A 7,445-nucleotide genomic window follows, 5' to 3' on the forward strand; every position below is an offset into this window, starting at 1 on the left:
AACCCTGTCTATAAATAAGTAGATGTCCTTCACCACAGCCCAGCGTCTCTGGTTTCTTCTATGGTGTTCTTCACTCATGCTGTGGACAATCAGTTCAGACTGTGTCATTGTTAATGTTCACGCTCATTGTGAGTGTAACTGCCTTCAAGCCATTACAAAACCCACTGCCAGCGTTATCCTGGATAGGGATACACTCAAAGTGTTCCTCTTCTCTCCATTCTTGCTCCATACAGTGCTTGAGGGCTTAGCCAGAGCAATAGACAAGAGAGACAAATAAAAGGATATGAATGTGAAAGGAAAAACATTTGATTCTATTCACAGAACTCTTAAAAGATCCTAAAACTTCCCGTGGGAAAGTCTTAGAGCTGATAACTCATGAGCCAGGTTAGAAAATCAAAAAAATCAACAGTTTTCTCTCCTCCTCTCCCTCTTTCTCCTCTGCATCTTGGGTTGAGGCAGAGTCTCATGACTCACAAAGTAGCTGAGGATAATTTTGAACTTCTGAAGGTCCTGAGTTCAAATCCCAGCAACCACATGGTGGCTCACAACCATCCATAATGAGATCTGACGCCCTCTTCTGGTGTGTCTGAAGACAGCTACAGTGTACTCACATGTAATAAATAAATAAATAAATCTAAAAAAAAAAGAAAAAGAAAAGAAAACTCAAATAAATAAATAAAAATAAATCAAAAAAAAGAAAAAAAGAAAAAGAGAGAGACAAAAGAAAAGAAAGAAAAGGAAGGAAAAGGAGCACTGGCTGCTCTTCCTGAGTTACAGTCCCAGCAACCACATGGTGGCTCACAACCATCTGTCATGGGATTCAATGCCTTCTTCTGATGTATCTGAAGATAGCTACAGTGTACTCATGTACACAAAGTAAATAAATAATTATTTTTTTGAAAAAATGAAAGCCAGAGTGATGAGATGGTCGAGCAACTAAAAATGTTTGCTGCCAACGCAGTTTGATCCCTAGACTGCATAGAACAGAAGGAGAGGACAGAGTCCACAGGTTTCCTCTGACCTTCATCTATGTACTGTCTCTCTCTTTTATTCCACATAAATAAATATAGGTATTTTTTTAAAGATTTATTTATTTATTTTATTATATGTAAGTACACTGTAGCTGTCTTCAGACACACCAGAAGAGGGCATCAGATCTCATTACGGGTGGTTATGAGGCACCATGTGGTTGCTGGGATTTGAACTCAGGACCTTTGGAAGAGCGGTCCGGTGCTCTTACCTATTGAGCCATCTCACCAGCCCCCAAATATAGGTATTTTTTAAATCTTCTTTTAGTGTAAAAGGAAGGTTATTTGGGACCTGGGAAGGAGCCACAGGGAAGGGAGTGGAGGCAGAGAGAGAAAGGGGACAGAGAAGGACAGGGAGAGAGAAGAGAAAAAAGAAGGGAAGAGGACAGCCAGGAACACGTGGGGTAGAGGAAGAAGATGGAGAGAGGAAGAGAAAGAGCATATTTTTAATCTTAAAAAATAATACGAGGACTAGAGAAATGTCCCAGAGGTTAAAACAAACAAAGAAAAAAAAGATGTAATTAATAAATAAATAAGGCTCAGAAATATCAAAGGAGTCTCCTCAAAATTCTAAAAAGCCACACAAAGGCCCAATCGTGATATTAAAGACGCATTGTATAGACCTTCACCATTAAACAACTGGGTCTCTAGGAAGCTTAGAGTGGAAAAGAGTTTATCTCAGCGGTACAGAGACTCACTTCTGTACTTTGGAATGCACATGAGTGAGAGTCACGGGAAGCACACCAGCTTTCCTAGGAATTCTACTGAGAGTAGTGGTGCCAACTTGGAAGAGACTGTAGACCTTTGAAATGATGCTAACAGGAATTTAGGCAGTAAACCATGCACTGGGTTCATGCCTTTAATCCTGATGCTCCAAAGGCTGGGGATGGAGCAGCTAATCCAAGGAGAACGTGGGATACAAATCATTGTCTCAAAGTGGGAGGAAGGGGACAGAGAGACAGACAGACAGAGAGAGACAGAGGCAGCGAATGAGAGTTGGCTCTAGGTAGGGTGACTCATGCTTGTAGTCCCAGCACTTAGCTAGGTGTGACATAGGAGCACTGTGGGTTCAAGGACAGCTACACAGTGAGCACCAGCCTAGGCCACTTGTGGCCCTCTTTAAAAGAAAGAGAATGACCCAGAAGATGGACGTACAGTGTCATAAAAGATAGACTCATGACATAAAAGTTCAAAAGTACAGCTAGATGTAATCTCAGCTCTTGGGAGACGAGTTTAAGGTCACCGTCAGGAAGTCAGTCACATAGCGAGTTCCAGGCTGGCCATGACTCAAACAAACAAGTAACAAAATAAGACAAAAGATAACAGAGGATTAAGAGCACAATCCCATGTTTTCAGTTATATATTTATGAGCTAAATCTGGTGGCAGAAATACAATTGCAACACTTGGAGGCTGTGGTAGGATTACAAACCACAGGGCATCCTGGGCTATATAGTGAGGCCTTATTTCAAAAGACAACAGCAGAGCTGGAGAGATGGTTCCGTGGGTAAAGCAACCTCTGGACTCAAGTGAGAGACCCTGCCTCAATTTATAAGGTGAAGAGCTCCTATTGGGTGAGGAAAACACACAGTGTTAACCTGGGGCCTCCAGATACACGTGCACATGATACAATCATACCTGCCCACATATATGGGAGCATGCACATGCACATGGATTATATATATGAATATATATGAATATACGTGAAGAGAAAATAATCCACACTAAACTGATCATAAAGCCGGGCATGGTGGCGCATGCCTTTAATCCCAGCACTCGGGAGGCAGAGGCAGGCGGATTTCTGAGTTCGAGGCCAGCCTGGTCTACAAAGTGAGTTCCAGGACAGCCAGGGCTACACAGAGAAACCCTGTCTCAAAAAACCTAAACAAACAAACAAACAAACAAACAAACAAACAAATAAATAAATAAATAAACTGCTCATAACGCTTGCTTACAGGGAGTGGGATAGAGATTCATATTTACTATATTATATATTTCAACTTCAGTTCTTTTTTTTTTTTTTGGTTAACAAAGCAAAATCACTTTGATAAAAACACATTTTTGTGTAGACACACATTACCTACTTGATAGATAACATTAAAATTTACTATGTATATACAAGTACACTTATAAGCTTTTTAGGAACATTCTGCAAGCTTGACCTGCCTCAGAGAGACTTCAATGAAGGCCTCTCAACAAAAGCCTGTCATACCACTACATGCCACTAGGTGGCAGAACTCACACAAGTCCTCTCTACAGCGGCTCCTCATCCAGCGGGTCATGAGTCACTGAGTCCTGTAAGCTTCCCTCTGTGCTAAGCCAAAGATCCTCCTGCATAGTATTATCCCCTGCTTCATCTTGGACCCGTAAATGTGCAGTGCCGGCCTGAACCCACAGGGCAATATTTTGGGGATGGAAAGAGAGATGTATTTATGCATATGTTTCTGCAAACTTCTAAAATCCCACAATCAGCTTCATAGCCTCCTCCTTGAAACGCAGGAAAGAGAGGAGTGGAGTAAATGTCTCACTGCCAAGCTGGTCGACCTGAGTTGTCACGCCAGAATCCACGTGAAAAAGAAAACAGATTCCCACAGGTTGCCCTCTGCTTAGCGAGGGTTAAAATCTGGTACATACCTGAAACAGATAATTTTTTAAAATTGTACATACTGATTCACCTTGCATGTGTGTGTAGGGGTGTTCAGTGCACAGGTAAGAGGACAACTTGCAGGAGTCAGTTCTCTCCTTCCACCATGTGGGTCCTGACGATTGAAGCCTGCCAGAAAGTGCCTTTACCCACTGAGCCAGCCGTCTAGCCAGCTCAAACCAAAGCTATTTGCTGGTAACTTCAGCAGGAAGTTGGGCAGGTAAGATGGCTCATGGTTTTAATCCAAGTATGCTAGAAGCAGAGGCAGGCAGATCTGAGTTTGAGGCCAGCCTGGTCTATAGAGTGAGTTCCAGGACAGCCAGGGCTATGTATATAGTTTTTTTCATTCCACCCCCTGGCAGGCTAGAGCCTGGGCTCTCACAGCGTGCTGCATGCGGCTTATTTGACTCTTGAGAGTGGTCGTTCTCAGAAATGTCGTGAGAAAGATGGTATACAGTCGTTATTAAAAGGTGAGTTAAAGGGAGAGATGGCTTGGTGATTAAGAGCACTGGCTGGAGGCTGGTGAAATGGCTCAGCGGGTAAGAGCACTGACTGCTCTTCCAAACGTCCTAAGTTCAAATCCCAGCAACCACATGGTGGCTCACAACCACCCAAAATGAGATTGACCATCTCATAATGAGAGCTGACACCCTCTTCTGGTGTGTCTGAAGACAGCTACAGTGGTACTTAATAAAATGAATAAATCTTTGGGCCAGAGCAAGCAGGGACTGAGCAAGCAGGGCGACCAGGGCAACCAGAGCAAGCAGAGGTCCTAAAAATTCAATTCCCAACCACCATATGGAGGCTCACAGCCAGCTGTACATGTACTCATATACATAAAATAAATAAATAAATCTTTAAAAAAAATAAAAATAAAAATAAGAGCACTGGCTGCTCTTCCACAGGACACTGGTTCCATCTCTAGAACCTATATATATGGCTACTCACAAAGAGGTCAAAGGGAGCCGGGCATGATGGCACACGCCTTTAATCCTAGCACTTGGGAGGCAGAGGCAGGCAGATTTCTGAGCTCGACGCCAGCCTGGTCTACAGATAGAGTTCCAGGACAGCCAGGGCTACACAGAGAAACCCTGTCTCAAAAAACAAACAAACAAACAAACAAACAAACAAAAAAGAGGTCAAAGGGAACCCAAAGCCCTCTTTACTCTTCAGGTACTGCACACACATACTGCATAAAACATACATGCAGGCAAGCCTGCTACTCATACACAAAAATAAATAAGTCTAAAACCTTAAATTAAATTATATAACCCTATCTTTAGATTACTTTAAAACAAGATATTACTCAAAACTTATCAATTTCTAGATTTTTGGTACGCGTGTCTATTACCTGAGCTCTTGAGGTTGTTGACAATGTTTGTTCCTTCTCAAGAACAATACCGTATAACACTCGGCTGCTGGGCATCTCTTTCCACATTCATGGTGGTAGGCTTAAATCAGCCACGACGTGAACACCAGCAAGCACACACACTCCCTGCAGCAGGACGGCTGTGGAGCATTCACCACAGAGGCACCAGCAAGGCTGTCTTGTGGCCACCACTGCCTAGTCTTATCCCCTGCTCTGGCTGTCAGCTCTAGACCTCTATTCACAGAAACCAGTAGCTGCATCATCACTTACACCCGAGTGAGACGTGTCCTGAATGGTGGTGCGGGCCTGTGATCCTAGTTCTCAGGATGTTAGAGCAAGAAGGTTACAGGTTGGAGACCAGCCTTGGGATGCAGAGCAGCCTGCCTGTCTACACAGTGAGACCCTGCACTCCCCAAACAGCAAAATGGCTGCTTATGGTAGCACTTTTGCGTTCTCCCTTTTTTAAATTTTTTTTTTTATTTTATTTTTTGGCTTTTTGAGACAGAGTTTCTCTGTGTAGTCCTGGCTGTCCTGGAACTCACTCTCTAGACCAGGCTGGTCTCACACTCAGATCTGCCTACCTCTGACTTTCAAGTGTGAGATTGAAGGTGTGTGCCACTATATCTGGTTTGGTGGCACATGTCTTTAATTCTAGCACTGGGGAGGCCAAAACAGGCAGATCTCTGTACGTTCAAGGCCAGCCTGGTCTACCTAGTGAGAACCTGTCTCAAAAAGTTAAACAAACAACTAAATATAAGACCCACCGAAGCCACACGAATCCCTCCGAGCATAAACTGAGAAAGACTACTGAGTTGGGGCTGGTGTGGTAGAGGAACATGCACTTAGTACACATGGCAAGGTCCTGGGCTCAATCCCCAACACCAAGGCACCAGCATGGGGCACACAGCAATACATAGGATGGCTAGAAATGATTCACCCCGGCTCGCTTCCTCCTTCTAAGGGACCTTTGTCAACACAGCCCAAGGGTCTTAGGTGGACAGACCCACAGGGCTTTGAAGAAGCCATGGATTATCCTCCAGGTGCTCCCTTAAAACTCTATTTATTGTGGCTGCAGAGGTGGCTCAGTGGTTAAGAGCACCGGCTGTTCTTCCAAAGGTCCCGAGTTCAAATCCCAGCAACCACATGGTGGCACACAACCACCCATAATGAGATCTGACGCCCTCTCTGGTATATCTGAAGACAGCTACAGTGTACTTAGATATAATAATAAATAAATCTTTAAAAAAAAAAAATCTATGTATTGCCCACAGCAGGATTCAAACATGAGTGAGAGGATTTATGCTCACAGCTTACAGTCATACTGGAATTAACAACTTCTGTAAATCTTTTTTTAAAATAGGTTTATTTATTTTGTTTTGTGTAAGTTTGTCTGCATGTATGTATGTATGTATGCATGTATGTATTACGCATGCATGCTTGGTTTCCTTGGAGGTCAAAAGAGGGCATGGAAACTCCTGGAGCTGGGGCTACAGAGGTTTGCCAGCCACCACATGTGTGCCCAGACTCAAACCAGGGTCCTCTGCAAAGAAGCACGTTCTCTTAACTACATGGAAACTCAGTCCCACCCAGGTCCTGTAAACCTTACCACGAGAGTGCGGTGTGTAAGAGAGCTGGGAATTGGTCTGGTTCCCCACATCCTCAGCTCAGTGATGAAGAAACTGAGTCCACATGGGCTCATTTGTTAAGAAACTATAAGATCTTGAGATTCCGAAGATGGCTCAGTGGTTAAGAACACTGCTGCCCTTCCATAGGAGCCAGGTTCGATTCCCAGTACCCACACGACAGCTCACAACTGTTTATAAAAGAGAATCTGATGCCCTCTTCTGACCTGCAAGGGCACCAGGCATATATGTGATGCACAAACATACACCCAAGCAAAACACTCACACACACAAAATAATTGAACAAATCTTTTAAACAATTATATAAAAATAAACCGTGTAATCTTTATTGAATCTGAACAGAAGCAAGCACAAAGTGTGCACACACACACACACGAACATGCAGACAAAAGCACCCCACTTTCTTCTCTGCTTTCTAGAATATATATATATATATATATATATATATATATAGTACCCACTAAGCGCCACATGCAGGGCGGTACTCAGAAAAATAAGACCTAGCCAGCTAGACCTGATGACACTGCCTCCAATCCTAGCATTCTAGAGACCGAGGCAGGAGGATGACAAGTTTGAAGCAGGCTTGGACTACATAGTGTGTTCCAAGCCAGCCTGAGCAATAGGTAAAGAGTTTCTCTATACAACAGCACACCACTGCCCAAAGGAATCAGAGCAGACCTACCCCTCGGACACGGCACAGAGCAGACCTACCCCTCACAGGAGACAGAGCAGACCTACCCCTCGGACACGGCACAGAGCAGAC

Source organism: Mus caroli, chromosome 18, assembly GCF_900094665.2.
Source record: "Mus caroli chromosome 18, CAROLI_EIJ_v1.1, whole genome shotgun sequence".
Lineage (NCBI taxonomy): Eukaryota > Metazoa > Chordata > Mammalia > Rodentia > Muridae > Mus > Mus caroli.